Source organism: Anolis sagrei, chromosome 4, assembly GCF_037176765.1.
Source record: "Anolis sagrei isolate rAnoSag1 chromosome 4, rAnoSag1.mat, whole genome shotgun sequence".
Taxonomy (NCBI): Eukaryota; Metazoa; Chordata; class Lepidosauria; order Squamata; family Dactyloidae; genus Anolis; species Anolis sagrei.
In genome coordinates, this window is record NC_090024.1 from 192,829,662 (window position 1) to 192,848,241 (window position 18,580).

The following is an 18,580-nucleotide window of genomic DNA, read 5'->3' on the forward strand; positions in this document are numbered from 1 at the left end:
ACAGCGCAGGGGGAAAGAACTGCAGCTCATGAAGATAGCTCTGGAAACAGCTGAGCTGAGCCAGGAAGAAAAATGCAGCGCAGGTTTATCAGTCTGCAGAGAGAGGGATGCAAGGAGGTCTCTGCTGGATGTGATGTGCAAAATAAGCAACAACTAAGAGGCCAATAAATACCAGGTGCTACAAGAGGAAGGAACTGGGGAAACCACGTCTGAGTATTCTTTGCCTAAGAAAAATATGAAATTCATGAGGTCACCATAAGTCAACAGACGTCTTGGAAGTCACGCACACACAGAAGATTACTGATGACTGCAACTCAGGAAGTAACCAAACTCTGAATGAAGGTCATTACACTAGAGAAGCTTTATTGGCCTCTTAGTTGTTGCTTATTTTGCACATCACATCCTTAGCCATCCAAATTAAAAAGAGTGGGTTTTCAGTTCTTCCAATAAGGGAAAGAAGTTGAAATTTGAATCCACTTCAAGTGTCTGAGCTGCACCTTTCATTTCCAAGCTTTTCTGCTTCTCTCCTCATTATTCAGAAAACTAGTTTAACTCAATTTCAATCCAACCTGTATCTTCAACAAGGGTCCTCCTGTGATGCAGAAGTTGGAAAACCACTCTTTCAATACATAATGCAGCCTGCGGCGAAGAAGAAGGTATTATGGTGCTCACCCCAATGCCATATGCAAAATATTAATACAATGGTATCATATACCAGAAGACAGGTAAGCCAATGTAAGGGATGCAGAGCAAATGGCACCACCTCCTCCCCTCTAACACCTTTCCTGCTGCCTCCCAGCATCCCCAACCAGAGACGCTGTTTCACTGTCCTCAAAAGCAGGACTGGATCTGTGTAAAATGCATGTACTAGCACCATGTCTCAGTGTTGAATGCCTCCTGTTGGCCAGTCGTTGCTGGTTTGGTGTTAAGTTTGGAAACGTTACTTTTTTGGTTTACAACTCTCAGGAGTCCCATGGTACTTGAAAATCCAAAAAATTCTGAAATTCAAAACACTTCTGGTTCCAAGCATTCAGAAACTGGACATTCAATCCATACAACGTAACTCTGTGTGAAATAATATATTTACTGTGTAAAACAAAGTAACATTGTATAAAACAATACAAAACAGTGTAAAACAATATCTTTTCTTCTTGAGTCTGATGTAAGCTGGAAAGGCTGCTCATTCCCCAGTATGCCAACTCAGCTTCATGCTGCCCAAGCACACTGCTCCTGCTGCACTCTAAAATGTTTTTATCCATTTTCACTGGAAACTGGAAGATGTGTAGGTGTCATTCTCTCTAATGCCACTTGCCACACAGGACAAGTGGCTATGTGCTGAAAAAATAGTGTGAAAGCTGCCTGAATATGAGATACAATCCAAAACAATGCAACACACAAGATGTATACAGAGATCCAGCAGTGCAGAGCCTCTAATTCAGGTAGCTAATTCAGTGGTTCTCAACCTGGGGACCCCAGATGTTTTTGGCCTACAACTCCCAGAAATCCCAGCCAGTTTACCAGCTGTTAGGGTTTCTGGGATTTGAAGGCCAAAAACATCCGGGGTCCCCAGGTTGAGAACCACTGCTCTAATTGTTAGAATGTTGCACAGGGACTTAAGAGCATCAAGATTCAAAGCTCCAGTCTTTAGCACAAAATTCAAAGGAGTGACTTTGGGCCAGTCACTTACACTCAGGATTTCTTGGCTCACAAGGTTTTTGTGAACATAGTGAGAAAGACAGCCATTTATGTCCCCTTTTGCTCATAAGAGGAAAAACAGGATATAAGTGCAACAAAAGATAAGTGCCTCATGATGCAGCCATCTGGGCATGTACATGGTTACGGATGTTTATTTTATTATTTTGACTTTCAAATCTACTATCCTGTTTTTGCAACAAAAGATGCCTATTCCTGATTCAATCCAGTGTCAGGGTAGTAGAAGCAAACTCCAATTTCTTCTTGTAGATAGTGTGACATTATTATTTAACTTTAAAAGGTGAAACTGCACATGTTTGTTTGACTTGCGTTTTTAAATATTTTTATTAGTGGGTTTTTTATACATAAATGGGAGGGGGGGTAAAAACACCTTTAAAAAACTAGGGGAAATAAAATCACGGGGATAAAGTAAGGTAAATGTGGGAGGGTAATAAGCATGGGAGGGGAGAATGGATTATGGGGTTTGAAGGGGAAGGCTTGAAAAAGAAAAGTTGGGGGGGGGAGGAAAAAAGAAAAAAGTTTGACTTGCGTTTTCAAGTAAGGTTTGGCAAGTAAGGGTCAACAAATAAAGAATGCAGAAACATTTGTAAAGTATGAAATGACAGCAAGGAACAGGTAGGAAAATAGGTAATAGTGTAATAACTATTTACAGGGGAGGGACAGAAGACCACTTAACCCAAAATTGATAACTAGCTGACTAAACCACTGAACACCACTGCTGCCATAGTCCAAGGAGGACAAATCTTATGCATCTATCCACATAACCATCTTTGGCTAATGATTAGTTGAGCCTACAAATGAATGATTCTCCACAATGTTCAAAGCCAATTCCCAGAACCTTATTCCATTGTAGGAGCAAATTAGACTACTCAGTAGAAGCAAATACCCAAGGAATTAGATATACCATGGTTGATAGCATAAATTGAAGTTTTATGTTGTTGTTGTTGGTTTACCAGGCATTACTGATTGGAGTTTTGGATCTTTAATTATTCAGATTCTATCAAAGAACCTTGAAATCAGCAAGGAATCAGTGGACAATGTGCCATTTTGCAAAGAGTACTGTCACTCTGCAAATTGTGGTCCTATCTATGATAATTTTGTTTAGATCTTTTATCTGTCCATTTGAATTCACTACAGAGTACTAGCCTTAGCCTCATTGTTACTTTAAAATCCAATCACCACCATGCCATTTCAATCCCTAGGGTAAAGTGTGAAATATATGCAGAATTTAGAAAAAGCTACCAGTTGCTCTAAAACTTTCAGAATCCCTTCGCAACTATAAATGGAGATTCTGGAACCAGTAGTTTCCGGGAGGTGGGGTGGGTGGGGTGAAGCCTTTCCCAAACTCTGCCAGCTATTCCAACACACAATTCATTGCCATCTGTTTAATTGTGATTCCCACAATATGTTTTATTCCTTCCCCATCACCAAGTGAAAAACAATCCCACCACTAAGTGGCAAACAATGAAAACAGGAAAGGGAGCAAATACAGTTGAACTAAAGGGGTGGGAGGTACAGGAAAAGCTCCAATCTTGTATTAATAAATACATCTGGTCCAGCAGCCAGGATGCTATTCTACTGTACTATTGTACGGTAACTGTGAAACCTTTATAGGCAGTCTGTCCATTTTATTAGCACAATATAAGTGTTTGTGTGTAACAGGTTCTAATTCTATACCTGTATTTTTTTTTTGTCTCATGGCCTTGAGTTTCTGTAGAGATAGTTTGAAAAAGTTAGGCAGGTAGTTATAAAAAGGGGAGTCAAGCTAACTTCTGTTGGAGAATTCATCACACCCAGTATTATCCATCTCCCACTGGACTGAAATTCCATTCGAATGTGGCAAAGTTACTCATGTGGACAACTCCCACAGCACCCCCCCCCCCACTCAGGTTTTAAATAGGAGGGATATTATTGGAGTGGTATCCCAACAGGTTTTTCCCATCTCATCTGAAATATGCTAACTTCATGTGCCCAGCAAACACCGACAAAGTCTGTAAGGTTTAAAGATGTGGACTTACTCATCTATGTTAGCAACACAGCTGGGCTAAGCAAATTAGACTGCAAGCCTCACTGCACAATGCAGTTATCTCTTGGCTCCTATGCTACCTGATGTGCCATAATCTAGAAATCTCACCAGAGACACACATCTGACACTGTCTTTCATCTCCTACGCAGAAGTTTCAGTTCTGCAGAAAAGACCAGCTGTGCATGACAATTCATACTGCAGCAATAAGCAAGCCACGTCCCTGGAATAAATACACAAGAAGGGGCAGGTCTGCACAGGACTTCAAGATCAGGTCCCCAGATGTTCAGCAATGATAGTGCCAATCAAATCCTAATTCTGTTCCCGTGAAAGAGTGGGATTTTTCCTCTAGCTATACAGAGCAAGATTCACCCACTGGCAAAGCCTGAAAATCTGGTTCTTACTATCAGGAGGCAACAGCACAGACATATTTCCAGATATAGCACATTAGTACCGTCTCAAAAAGCAGGTGTAACTGCATTAATACTTTGCAACAAAACTTGGAATTTTGACTCCGTCACTAGCACTGTGTCCCTGTCTCTTTGGACAGTGATGAACCCGAGGACAACTGCAGAAATGTCCCCCTAGACAGGAGAAAAATATCTTAATAACTGCATAAATCCAATGAATTAAAGGTTCTGTTATAGCTGAAAAGCCACCATTGCATAATGGTTTGACTGTTGGACCATGACTCTGGAGACACAGTTTGAATCCACACTCAGCCATGGAAACCTACTGGGTGATCTTGGGCAAGTCACAATCCCTCAGCATTGGAAGAAGGCAAATTAAAACCAAACTGAACAAATCTTGCCATGAAAACCCCATGATATGGCAACTTTAGGGGTGCCATAAGTCAGAAAAGACTTGAATGCACACAGCAACAACTACTATATTGTATAGCTCCCATTCTCGGGCAGCTATCAATGTCTCGTGGCATTAAACTTTTACAACTGACCAACTTCCAGTCAATGTAATCACATTTCCACTAACCAACCCTACTGCTGGTAGAGAACAAAACTTTCTTCCAATTACTGTACTCGGGCAAATGGATTTTAAGACTGTAGTGAGCCTGTGGAAAAAGTTACTAACCTTAACTTGCTTACAGTGCTATGAAGTACTGTCTTAGATTGAGTTCTCAGTTTCTTTTAAAATGACACTTACTTTCCGAATCCGTTTTATGGAAAAGAGCCCACACATTTAAATCAGCAGTTCCCAACTTTTGGTTCTCCAGGTTTTTTGCTTTTTTTTTGTGGACTTCAACTCCCAGAAATCCCAGCCATCTTACCAGCTGCTAGGAATTGTACGACCTAAAGTAAAAAAAAAAAAAAAACTGGTTGGGAACCACTGATTTCAATTATTTCAATGGCTCATGAGGAAATAACCACAAATACAAATATAATTGTGGCTCTGCCTGAATAAACATCTGGTTTGCTCTAAAACAGACACCTCCAACATTTTTCCCACCAGGTGTTCTGGACTGCACATACAATCACTTTGAGCACTGGTCATGCTGGTCTGGGCAGATGGCAGGGCCAATCTAACACCTGTATGAGCCAGCATGAGCTCTGAGATCATCAAGAGAGCTCCTTATCTCAGCCGCACCACCATCACAAGTACCGTTGGTGGGGATGCAAGAGAGAGACTTCTTGGTGGTGGCCCTTAGGTTCTATAACTTTCTTTCAGGCATTAAGTTGTACAAGAAAACCTCGTTTTCAGCATCCCTGTATATATCTGTAGACAGACAGCCAACACACATACAGTGAGGTGCACTTTGCTATCATAGAGTTGGAAGAGACCTCACGGGCCATCCAGTCCAACCCCCTGCCAAGAAGGAGGGCAATCGCGTTTAAAGCACCCCTAACAGATCATTTTAGTTGCCTTCCTATGGAAATATTCCAGCTTGTCAATATCTCTCTTCAATTGTGGTGCCCAGAACTCGACACAACATTCCAGGTGTGATCTGACTAAGGCAGAATAGAGGTGTAGCATGACTCCCCTGTGTCTATTCTATACACTATACTCTATCACAAGTGAGATTGGCGGGGACGAGGAGCAGGGCCTTCTCGGTGGTGGCCCCCTGCCTGTGGAACTCACTCCCCGGGGAGATTAGATCGGCAACGTCCCTTCTTTCATTTAGGAAGAGGTTGAAGACCTGGATGTGGGACCAGGCATTTGGACATCCTGGCAGTTAAAGAAAGACTTTATGACGAGCTGGAACTGGACAAGATAGAATGGATTTATGGAACTCCGAACGCTGAGCTCAGGATTAGCCTACTACTGTGTTTATGGTGTTACTGTGTATTGATGATTTAATTTTTAATTTGTATTTGCTTAATTGTTTTTATATATGTATGTATATGTGACAAGGCATCGAATTGTGCCTTTCTCTGTAAGCCGCCCTGAGTCCCCCCTAGGGGGTGAGAAGGGCGGGGTAAAAGTGACGGAAATAAATAAAATAAATAAATAAATATTGATGCACGCCAAAATCCCACTGGCTTTTTAGCTGCCCCTTCTACATAAGTTCACCTTGGAGAAGGAGAAGCTAAATCATCTCAGGTAGAAGATATGCAGCAAGGCCCTGCATCCCATTTGTGTCATAAGGTTTCCAAATGCCCAAACAATAAAGATATCTTAAGTGACTGACTGAGGACCTTCATCAGGTCAGTCCCCTCTCCTGAACTTCAGGCAAAAGCTTAAGACATGGCTGTGCAACCAAGCAGTGAAATGATGATAATGAATTAATGTGATTGACAAATGGAAAGGCTTAAGGCTACATGATTTTAATACATCACTCTATTTTTAGACATAGTTGCCAAGTTTGTTCAAACACTTATCATACCTCTGAACCAATATTAAAATACCCTCTTCATAAAAACTTGCCACCTGCTCTGATAAGCAAGAGTTCACTGTAATCAAAGAAGGGTGACCGGAGGGGTCCTCATCATGGATGTTGTCATGGCCATCTTTGAACTGTCGTACCCACTTACTTTGCTTTCACTCATAACAGTATCACCATACACTTCACAAATCTCTCAATGAAGTTCTGCAGCAGGCAAGTTCCTTGCTGACAAAAACCGTATCACTAAGCAAACCTCACATGCGGCGGGTGAGTTGATAGTCTTAAACATTTTTAAAGCACAGAACAGAACCGTACAGGTTAGCTACAGAGCGGAAACTGAGCACAGTTGTTCCTGAGGCATGCCGGTACACGACGCACGCGCTCGTTGCGGTATGCGCGCGAACTACTAGTGTCTACAACAAAACGGACCTTACTTTAAAAATACCCCTCGTATAAGGCCGGGCTGGGGGTTAAGTGCTGAATACAACCTAACCCTTTTAGTAGAAATATGTAGCACAAAATACATAATGGGACACAGTTTTAGTGATTCCTTTCCTGGAATGTACCTCAGCTTTAGTTCAAAGGCTGGGCATTTTTTCCTGCAGACAATGCAGATATGCTATGTATTTTGTTTGTACAAATCCATGGTAATGCAGCTAATGAGCCCTGACCTGTACAGCTTTACAAGCTGGGTTGGACATCTTACTCTGCCAGTCCAATTTCAGCACAGATAAATCTCCCATGATTGACTTTAAAATGGAAAAAATGTACATGGATGCTAATGCCATTGGCCTTTACTACAGGCTGCTCAAAATCAATAACAAGGCTCCCAATCACGCCCAGCTGCTCCATCAGCAATGAACTCATAATATTTGGTAGCGGAATTATTTGGATGCTTTACCTTAAAAAGCATACCATATATACTCGAGTATAAACCGACCCAAATATAAGCTGAGGCACCTAATTTTACCACAAAAACTGGGAAAACGTATTGACTCGAGCATAAACCAAGGGTGGAAAATGCAGCAGCTACTGGTAAATTTCAAAATAAAAATAGATACCAGTTAAATTACATTAATTGAGGCATCAATAGGTTAAATGTTTTTGAATATTTATATAAAACTCCAATTTAAGATAAGATCGTTCAACTCTGATTAAACCATTATTCTACCTTCTTCAATGCAAATGGGTGAATGCATCCTTTCAATAATAGTAAAGAGAGGAAAATCCTAAATGTAATAATAATAATAATAATAATAATAATAATAATAATAATTAGAGTAAAATAATAAATTTAATAATAACAACAATAGGGTAAAATAATGTAATAATAATAGAGTAAAATAATAAATGCTATAAAATAATAATAACAGGTTATAATAATAATAATAATAATAATAATAGTAAAATAATAAATAATCTTGACTCGAGTATAAACTGAGGGGGGCTTTTTCAGCCTAAAAAAGGTCTGAAAAACTAGGCTTATACTCGAGGATATACAGTACCTGCGGTAGAAAGGGCCAAGAAGCAAGGAAACATTGCAGATGATAATAAACATTACCCCACGACTGGTGTTGAAGTCCGTATCAACAGAACACACATCTAGCAACTTGTTTTGTTGTGAAGGGATACATGCCAGCATACACCCACTAAAAAAGATGAAAAGTGGAAGCAGTCCATCTGTAGACACCATTTCTATTTGGCATCTTGAATGAAAACAGAACAGAAGGACAAAGCGATGAAAGTGAAGAGTAAATTTACAATTCGAGCTGGATTATTTTTGATGGCTTGTAAGGGAAATATTTGGGGGAAAAGCATGCTGCAGGGTTGGGCAATTGCAGCAGGCCCAGGAGCCAGTTTTCTGGGAACTTCTGGGTGGCCACGTGAACTGCTCAACACAGACTGCTCAACACACTAACCCAAAACCAGAAGTTTCCAGTAGTTTTACAAATGGATTGATTTTGACACTATGTTGGGCAGGCGTTTATGAGCTACTTCAAGGACGCACATGGCTAACTTTGAGTCTGTGGCCCTTTCTACAAAGCCATATAGTACAGACCAGGTATGGGCAAACTTTGGCCTTCCGGGTGTTTTGGACTTCAACTCCCACAATTCCTAACAGCCTCAGGCCCTTTCCTTGAATGGCCTTGCAGTTTCAAAGACTAGCTGATTCCTGCCTGGGGGAATTCTTTGTTGGGAGATGTTAGCTTGCCCTGATTGTTTCCTGTATGGAATTCTCCTATTTTTTAAGTGTTGCTCTTTATTTAGAGGTTTTTTTTTAATGCTAGTAGCTTTATTTTGTTCATTTTTATGGTTTCCTCCTTTTTGTTGAAATTGTCCACATGCTGGTGGTTGTTAGAGTGGACCATCATTTTTTTTTTGTTCTCATATAATACAAGAGGGATTCTCTCACATCTGCAGGAGTCTATGCAGCTGTGGACAAGTCTCCATAGGCACCACCAAACACAGCATCCAAACATGAATCAAGAAACATGAAAGGCACTGCAGACTACTTCAACCTGAGAAGTCAGCCATAGCAAAGCACCTGATGAACCAACCTGGACACAACATACTTGGGTCAGCTAAAAACTCCCAAAAAAGGATTTCTCCAGGCAGGAATCAGACAGGCTTTGAAGCTGCAAGGCCATTCAATGCTAACCAAGGTGGCCAATTCCAACATTCACACTTGCCTCAAGCAGTCAAGAGTTCTTTCTTCCACCCTGGACATTCCACAGATATATAAACCTCACTTACCAAGTTTCCAACAGACCCCTCAATCTCTGAGGATGCCTGCCATAAATGTGCGTGAAACATCAGGAGGGAACGCTTCTGGAAAGCTCACAGCAACCCATAATAATAATAATTTTAGCCCTGAGTTGGGACCTTACTCCATCTGCCTACTAAATATGCAGGCCCTTTCCCCGAAATCCAGCATCATAATGTCGCTTTTAATCCCTTTTTGCTTAGCATTTATAACAAAGAAAGGCTCGGTTAGGAGGAAAGCAATGAAAGGAAGCTCCAACATCCTCTCCGCCTGCTCCAAAAAAAAGGCATATTCCTCTTTGCTTAGTAGGTCAAGGGCTCCCCTCCTCCTCCATGGAGAGAAAAACAGGAATACCCCTCTCCTTGAGGGTCTATTCTCCTCCTCATCATTTTAACCAGGATTATGGCGAGATCCCTATAAATCACATACAAACCAGTCCACATACAGAAATCATGAGCTCCTTATGTTTTTCATAAACACAAAAGCCGGGCATTGACAAAAAATACATATTCATGATGCAGAAAAACAGAGTAATTTGGGAGGGAAAGCAAAACACCAGACAAAGAAATATCGGAGCTAACAATGCGGATGCCCTTGGCAACCAAGATCCCAGGGGAGGAAAAGATTTCTTTGCTCCCAGACATTTCGAAGAAACCCAAACCCTCCTTGCCCTTGAGAATCAAAGGACCCAAAAGACTTTCTAGGAATATAAACCCCACCTTGACATCTGACTCAACTAGGGGATTTTCTTACTTTCCTCAAATTATTTGTTTGATGGTGGAAGGACGCGTGTGGCTGTATGTGTATGCAGTGTTACGCCTTTCGGGAAAATTGTGGACCAGAAGTATCTTGTGTTTGTGCCCAACCGTCCTGGGAAAAGTTTGGCAGAAGAATAATATTGCTGTCTGGGGTCCCTTCCACACAACTGTATAAAACTGCACATTTTCTGCTTTGAACTGGAATATATGGCAGTGTGGTCTCAGATAACTCAGTTCAAAGCGGATATTGTGGAATTTTCTGCCCTAATTCAAAACAATCTGAACAGATTAGAGAGATGATTGGCCAAAACTAACAAAATGAAGTTCAACAAGGACAAATGCAAGATACTCCACTAAGGCAAAAAAGAAAAGAAAGAAAAGAAAAAGAAAGAGAAAAAGAAAAGAAAGAAATGCAAAGATACAGAATGGGGGACACCTGGCTCGACAGCAGTACACGTGAAAAAGAACTTGGAAGTTCTCGTGGGTAACAAGTTAAACATGAGCCAACAATATGATGCGGCAGCAAAAATAGCCAATAGGCATTTGACCTGCATAAATAGGAGTCTAGTGTCTAGATCCAGAGAAGTCATACTACCCCTCTATTCTGCCTTGGTCAGACCACACCTCGAATCCTGTGTCCAATTCTGGGCACTCACAATTGAGGGGAGATGTGTTCAGAGGAGGGTGACTAAAATGATCAAGAGTCTGGAGAACAAGCCCTATGAGGAACGGCTTAAAGAGCTGGGCATGTTTTGCCTGTAGAAGAGAAGGCTGAGAGAAAACATGATGATGATGGTGATGATGATAATAATAAACTTTATTTATACCCTGCTGCCATCTCCCCAAGAGGGACTCGGGGCAGCTATGTATAAATATGTGAAGGGAAGTCACAGGGAGGAGCTTGTTTTCTGCTGCCTTGGAGACTAGGACACAGAGCAATAACTTCAAACTACAGGAAAGGAGATTCCACCTGAACATGAAGAAGAACTTCATCACTATGAGAGCTGTTCAGCAGTGGAACTCTCTGCCCCAAAGTGTGGCAGAGGCTCCTTCTTTGATGCTTCTGTTCGATGTCTGATGTTTTGTCTTATGTTTGATATAACAGGCAGCATTTTTTAAAATTTAATTTTAGTTGTGAAGTCATAATTTGTGTTTATATATTGGGTTGCTAAATTTTGTTACTCTGGATGTATTGTTATTGTATTTGGGCATTGAATGCTTGCCTTTTATGTTTGGAATCCACCGTGCGTCCCTCCGAGGAGATTGGGCAGAATATAACGTTTATTATTATTTGAAACACAACAAGATGAGTGCACAGCAAAGAAGATCACTCTGCTGGCTGTTGTATTGGATCACACGTTGGGCACTTCCCAAGTGTCTAGGACTGTGTGGTGTATCGGCAAATAATGTGTGCAGATCCCAGTAAGGTGGCCTTTTGCAGCTGACAGATAGGTAAAGGTAAAGGTTGTTCCCTGACATTAAGTCCAGTCACGTCTGACTCTGGGGTGTGGTGCTCTTCTCCATTTCTAAGCTAAAGAGCCAGCATTGTCCATAGACACCTCCAAGGTCATGTGGCCGGCATGACTGCATTGATATTATTATTGGAGGCTTTTAAGCAGAGGCTGGATGGCCATCTGTTGGAGGTGGTTTGAATGCAGTTTTCCTTCTTCTTGGCAGGTTGTTGGACTGGATGGCCCACAACTCTAGGATTCTATAATATTCTGGGTTATATGGCTGTGTGGAAGGGCCCCAGATCTATTCAGCTTCCTCCCCAGCAACACAATCCTACCTTCACCTTTTTTATGGTCTCCTTTCTCCATTTCTTTTAACCCTCCTCAAAATCCTTCCTTTTTTAATCGTCCTCGAAATCCGGAACTAAATGCCAGGGGCGTTCAATCGTGGATGTGAAAAGGGAATGCAGAAGGTGCTTTTCCAAGGGGATACTTTTACCTCTGCCAGCAGCAACACATGTTGCTAAAGCTTTGTGTTCATGAGGGGGGGAAATTAAAGTGAAAGCCAGCTTTCTAAAAAGAAAGAAAGAAAGAGGAGAAACAGCTTCAGCTGGAGAAGTGAAGTGAGTGGAGGAACTCAACCTTTCAGAAGATCCCACTGAAAATCTTTCCCACTGCAATATTCTTGAGCTGCTGCACCAACCTGCTGGGGAGCCTTTTCTATTCTCCCCAAGTACAGCTGGGCCTCCTCTTACACGGATTCACTCATCCGGAGCCTGAAAATATGATTTCAAATGGATTTTCCCCTTTTATTGAAGCCATTTGACCACATCCTTGCCTATAATGGGACTTGAGCATCTACAGACTGGGGTCTTCTGGAGCCAAACCGCATCAGATCCCAAAGGACACCCTACAAACCCCGAGCAACCTATGTCTGCAGCATTTTGCAAGCGACCTACTCAATCGAGTCTTCTATCAATGGTGCAGAGGGATATTATCTATGTATCCAGGGTCCCTTCTGTGCCTCCAAGGCTGGGACTGCGCCCCACCTTCTCCCCTCCCTCTTTGGGTCGATTTCGTCCCCCAACTCCCCAAAAGGGTCACTCTACCCCCGCGGTGGCATTCCCCGGACAGATCCTTCCTTCCTTCCTACCTGCTGTTTGGAGAGCAATTTCCTGGTTGCAGGCGTTCCGAGGGCTTTTTTCGCCTTCTCCTCCTCTCTCCCTCTTCGCCTTCCACAATGCCAAAGGGGCTCCGATGGGAGGAGGGAGCTGCTAATCTCCCGGCATCTGGCAGGAGGGGGAAATCCCCCCAGACCTCGGAGGGATGCCTCGGCTCCCCTCTCTTCTGTGTCGGGAAGGAGAGGGTGAATCCTGCGTGTTGCCTCCTCTGTGAGTGTGGACAAGAGGGAGAGAGAGCGAGGGCTTGTGAGCAGACAATGGAGAAGGGAAGAAAAGGAAGGGCGCCCTCTTGCGGAGACCTGGCGCCTCGCTCCCCTGGACTCTGGCTGGGCAAGGCTTGAGACAGCCCTTTGGGGAGTGCTCTCCTGGACGATGAAGAAGGAAAGGATTTTTTTTTTGGGTGGGGAGGGGGCAAACAAAAGGACTGAGTGGCCTTTTCCTGTTCTTCAAGATCCCCCCTTCCCTCTTGGTCCATGTCTCCCTCCCTCTCGCATCTCTCCTCCACCCCCAGCTGAGTTTCATTTGGATGCTGCATTGCAGATGTGGAAGCATGCTTAAGTTAAGCTACAATACACATGGGTGGCCTCCTCTGGAAGAAAGTTGCCTGATCCACTGAAAAGGTTGGGCTGGGTGTTCTACAACTTGGAGTGTATCTACAACTTGTAGGATTAACACAGTTTGACACCTCTTTTACCTGCCATTGCGCAATGCTATGGAATCATGGGTGGCTAGCCATTTCCCCCCTGGAATATTGTTATTTATTTATTTATTTACTATATTTATATACCGCCCCTCTCAGCTCAAAATGCGACTCGAAGGGGTTTACAAATGGCAACAATTCAATGTCTCAACAGCCATAACAATTAAAAAGTATAACAATTAAAAAGTATAACAAGTGGAACTCTCTGCCCCTGAGTGTCTGACTCTGGGGTGTGGTGCTCTTCTCCATTTCTAAGCCGAAGAGCTGGCATTGTCCATAGACACCTCCAAGGTCATGTGGCCGGCATGACTGCACAGATATTATTATTATTATTATTATTATTGGCGGCTTTTAAGCAGAGGCTGGATGGCCATCTGTCAGGGGTGCTTTGAATGCAATATTCCTGCTTCTTGGCAGGGGGTTGGACTGGATGGCCCATGAGGTCTCTTCCAACTCTATGATTCTATGATTAATCATAAAATATTATTAAAACATTAACATACAATATAAAAATATAAAACCGTACAAGCCTTAAAACATTGTCATGAGCGTCTCATATCAAGTCATTATTCAGTTGTGTTCCTATTGGTGACTCCAAAATTAGAATAGTAAATAAAAAATAACACACACACAAAACCCCCAGGGGAATTCCAGAGAAGAAACAATCAGGGCCAGCTAACACCTCCCAACAAAGGATTCTCCCAGGCAGGAAGCAGTCAGGCTTTGAAGCTGCAAGGCCATTCAAAGCTGGCCAATTACAATATCCACAGTTGTCTCAAGCAGACTAGAGTTCTTCCTCCCGCCCCGGACATTGTTCCACAGATATATAAACTTCACTTGCGTAGTTTCCAACAGACCTCACAACCTCTGAGGATGCCTGTCATAGATGTGGGCGAAATGTCAGGAGAGGATGTTTCTGAAACATGGCCATACATCCTGGAAAACTCACAGCAACCCAGTGATTCGGGCTATGAAAGCTTTCAACAACACACTCTTTCTTTCCTGGAAATTTGTCAGTATGCAGATGCCCGAAGGTCAAAGACTGCCTAAAGTAGTTTTATCAACCTTCCTAATGCCGCGGCCTTTTAACACACTTCCTCATGTTTTGGTGACCCCCAACCGAAAATTACTTTGATTGCTACTTCATAACTGAAATTTTGCTCCTGTTATGAATTGTAATGTAAAGATCTGACATGCAGGATGTATTTCCATTCATTGGACCAAATTTGGCACAAATACCCAATACGCCCAAATTTGAAAATTGGTGTGATTGGAGGGGGGGGGGGTGATTTTGTCATTTGGGAGTTGTATTTGCTGGGATTTATAGTTAATCTACAATCAAAGAGCATTCTGAACTCTACCAACGATGGAACTGAACCAAACTTGGACAAAGGCCACCAATACTGAAGTTACAATCTTCCGCCATCAAGTCTGCTAAGACTGGCCACGTTGTCTAAATGCCCAATCACCATCTTCCAAAGCAGTTGGGGCTGATCATCTGCCCTGGGACATTCTGGGTCTATATAGCCTGTCAAAAATGCTTTAAGAGAATTTTGTTTGGGGGAAAAACATATTTTAAATGTGAAATAGGGAAGGCTTCCTAGAGACACCATGGCCCCTCTTTTAGATTGTGCACAAGGATTGTTTAGAGGTCTGGAGAAATCATGACTGCAAAAACAGCCTCGGAGCTACATGCGGTCCCAAGGCCACATTTTGACTACCGTTTGATACAACCTGATGTCCTTGTGTTTTGTATTGTGTCTTTATCTCCCTGTAATTGAGGCTGCCCTTGTAGGAAACCTTCCTTGAGTATCTTTTGCATTCGTAATACCTTTTTGTCTTTCTGGATTGCTAAGTGGTTTGGTTTCAAAATTAGGGTGTGATCAAGTCTTGTGGAAGAAAGATTACCAATTTCATCCCTGTTGTCAAGGAGAGCTGCAATACAGTGTGTGCTTGTTATCCATTAGGGTTTGATTCCAGAACCCCCTGTGGATACCAAAATCTGTGTCTTCCCAAGACTCATTATATGCAATGACATCAAATGGTATTCCTTATATAGAATGAAAAAAATATGAGTGGATTTTTTTTAAGTTGCCTTCAAGTTGCCTGTCAATTTGTGGTGACCCCATTAATGTCATAGGGTATTCTTAAGCACCAAATACTCAGAAGAGGTTTTCCTAGAATCATATTGACCACAAGGGCCATCCAGTCCAAACCTCCACCGTGCAAGTTCTTTCCTCTGAAACATAGCTTGCAGCACCAGGTACTTGTTCACAATCTCCCACTGAAGTAAAATAAAAATAAAGTTTATTTATATCCCACCACCATCTTCCAGATGTCTTAAAAGCACTCAAAGGTGCAAACATGTAAAATACAAAAATTGCAAAAACAATAACATAAAGCAATAACAGCCAACATAAATATCTCACTTTAAAAAAAAAACCCTGGTTAAAATCAATAAAATACAGCAATTATTGCACGTATATAACAACAATAATCAATTTCAATCATACAAAGTGCTTTGTGAAATCTATGGGACCTTATATATATTCATTAAAGAAATCTAAATATGGCCGAAGGCTTGTCAGAAAAAAAACATGTCTTCAATAGTGTACGAAAGGCTTGAAGAGTACTAACAAGAGATGATCTTGTTTAACTCTCAACATGAGTTCTGAAATAATTATTTAGGGATCTCTTATCATGGCTTCTCTTTGAATATTATGTTAATATCAGAAGCTGATGTATTGATTTTGTATTTGGAATCCTTTGTCTTCCATCTTTTGGATTTCTATGCATTACATTTTACTTGTGCACATCCATTTTAGAAAGAGCCATATCTTTTCCTTCTCTGTTAAGTTCATTAAGGGCAAACTACTTTTTACTTTGAACTTAGTTTGCAGAAATTGAAGACGAAGGGGAAACGTGGGAGGAGGAGGAGAAATAAACTGGGACATTTTAAAAGGTGCTGAAAGAGTAGGATTGCCAACAATTAAACTGATCAATCAGGACGGTTGGAGGGCATGCTACTGAAACCTGGCGGCCTATTATCTAAGTGTCCAGTCTTTTCCTTATCCTTGGAAAGTCTGGGCTCTCTTATAAGGAAATATAAACTTCTTCACTTGGAGAATCTCATAACTCCCCAGCTGCCTCCTCTGAGTTTCTTCCTCTGCTCTGTTGCTCCTCTTAGCTTTCCATTTACTTCTCTTGAGCGACAGTACCTGAGGTGCTCTAGGCAACCAGTGAGCTGGCCAAATAAGAGACTTGAGCGACATTTGTGGCACCCTTACTATTCCTCTACTTAAAGTATTAGTAGTATTGCTTTTAAATTGTTTCAACTTGATAGTGTTGATTTTACTTGTATGCAGCCCTGAATGTTCTGATATATCACCTAATCTTTCTGGAAATAAACAAACATGAGAAGAGAAACAATGTGTAAAGAAAATAATATTGTCAGGTTTGAAGATAAAATATTTGTTTTTAACATGAACACAGTCAGCCATCCATACTCACAGATTCCCTGAGATTCTGTGATACAGAATGGGATATAAATGTTTTTTTTTAAAATGCAAAAAGATAATTGAAAATAAAACAACATACAGTTGGTCCTCCACATTCACGCATTCACAGATTCAACCACACATATTGTAGTGTAAATAAACATCAAAAAAGTAAACTTTGATTTTTGCCATTTTATATATGAGACACCATTTTACTACACCATTGCATTAATTCTTCACAACTGGAAAACTAGAGGTTGGGTCACTGGTCAGCCACTAAAAAATACTAAATGATTTTGGGCAAGTCACACACTCTCAGCCTCAGAGGAAGGCAACGACAATCCCCCTCTAAGCAAATATTGCCAAGAAAACCATTTATTAGGGTCATCATAAATCAGACAATGATTTGAAGGACCACAACAAAGTTTACTTTAGGGTGAAGCAGTACATTACCCTTTCCATTCTTTATTTTCATATGTTGGTCTGAGACACCACCTGTTGAATTGTGCTGAAATATCAGGGCCTCCCTAAAATAATTTGGGGCAACGTAATATTTATTAGGTGGTATACAGAGTTGTATTCTCGTATATCTGCTCCTTATGCTGCTTGACCATATACTGGAAAATGAACAGAGAACCATGAAAAAACTATCCTATTCCTCTTGAGTAGCTTTTCTTCTCCCCCACAAGCAATGGAGTAATTACTTTCTTCATATATTGGACAGCTATTCTACCCTTCCAGGTGAAGGAGCTGAAGAAGAAGAAAGTAATGAAGTCTTAATCCCCACAGAAGAAAATCTTAATCCACACTGAAATGACAGAAACAGTTTGGAAGGGAAGGTTGGCAGTGAAATGGGAAGGGAAGTCCTGGTCATATTAGAGATGGATTAAGTTCTTAGGATGTGACCTTCCATAAAGCAATAGCCTTCCATTTTTTCAAATTGGTTTCATAACCAAACTTGTTATATTGTGGTTTAACTTCTGTAAACATAACATTCTTACAGTCCAACAAAACCAAGCATACTTTAGAACACAGCTGTGGTCCCCGGCCCCAAACAGGGTCCCCTTAGTTCAATGTTGGGGTTGATAATGCTGTAATTTTATGTTTTGTCTTTGAATGCCACCCATCTACACAAATCTGTTAGCAAGAACATGGAGTCTTTATAGTGGACTCTAGAAAATGCTTCAGCTCTACTCCATAAAAAGGAAAATCAGCCTGTTTAGCAAGCATTGCAAATGCTGATTTATTATCAATAAAAGTTTGGTTTTCATATGAATTTTATATATTTATATAACTGGTGTCACATAAAACATTATCCAGCTAGACCTGTTAAATTTCTGCTTCCGCTATCTGCACAGAAACTATGGCAGTAGGAAATGTACATTATTCTTCCCTGTGGTCCCAAATGACTCCATGAAAAATGCATTTTATCTAAGGATCTTACTTCTAAGTAAGTTCTAATCCTTAAAATCCAAGTCAATACATGCAAGGCCAACATATTAGGAAGGCGGCCAACTTTTTCTTTGGCAAGGCTCCAGCTTCTTTGACAGCTGCATGACATCCGTTGATATAGCGGACGGGAAAGTTTCACCTACTGAATGATTGGAGTGAGTTAGGCTCTGAGTGAATATACGAGAGGAGGCAATTTTCGCAG

The 18,580-nt window shown here is 41.4% G+C and overlaps 1 protein-coding gene across 3 annotated transcripts in view; it reads right to left on the reverse strand.

Annotated features, from left to right (window-relative positions):
• Window positions 1-12,995, reverse strand: part of PIK3C2B (phosphatidylinositol-4-phosphate 3-kinase catalytic subunit type 2 beta) — a 105,049-nt gene extending 92,054 nt beyond the window's left edge. The window contains exons 1-2 of one of the 3 annotated variants that reach the window (XM_067468034.1): window positions 12,702-12,995; window positions 4,898-5,043 (exon numbers count right to left, since the gene is read on the reverse strand). The gene's annotated coding sequence lies outside the window, so the exon portion shown is untranslated. Of the gene's footprint in view, window positions 1-4,897; window positions 5,044-8,080; window positions 8,225-12,701 lie in introns of all 3 variants that reach the window. The other 2 variants (XM_067468035.1, XM_060772981.2) reach the window with 2 other exon arrangements.
• Between the last annotated feature and the right edge of the window lie 5,585 nt (window positions 12,996-18,580).